Genomic DNA, 347 nt, shown 5'->3' with positions numbered 1-347 from the left:
GCAGCAACAGCAGCAACAGCAGCAACAGCAGCAACAGCAGCAACAGCAGCAGCAGCAGCAGCAGCAGCTGATGCTGCAGCAACAACGACCAGCAGCAGCAGCAACAAGAGCTGACGTTGAAGTGGTGCTGGACGCCACCGACTCAGAGAGCGAAGAGTCAACGCGCAGCTCGCAGGACCACGCGCAGCAGCAGCAGCAGCAGCAGCAGCGACAGCAGCAGCAGCAGCAGCAGCAGCAAGAAGCGGCTCAGCCCCTCATGTCTTTGCCAAGGATAGGTGCAGCAGACAGGGCTCCCCAAATGAGCCCCCTCTTTCTTACCACGGCAAATTCAGCAGCAGCAGCTCATG

The sequence above is a fragment of the Eimeria tenella genome, genomic scaffold, assembly GCF_000499545.2.
Source record: "Eimeria tenella Houghton genomic scaffold, Eth_scaff2776, whole genome shotgun sequence".
NCBI lineage: Eukaryota > Apicomplexa > Conoidasida > Eucoccidiorida > Eimeriidae > Eimeria > Eimeria tenella.
The sequence above is the reverse complement of the archived record's forward strand: the minus strand, read 5'-3'. Positions refer to the sequence as shown.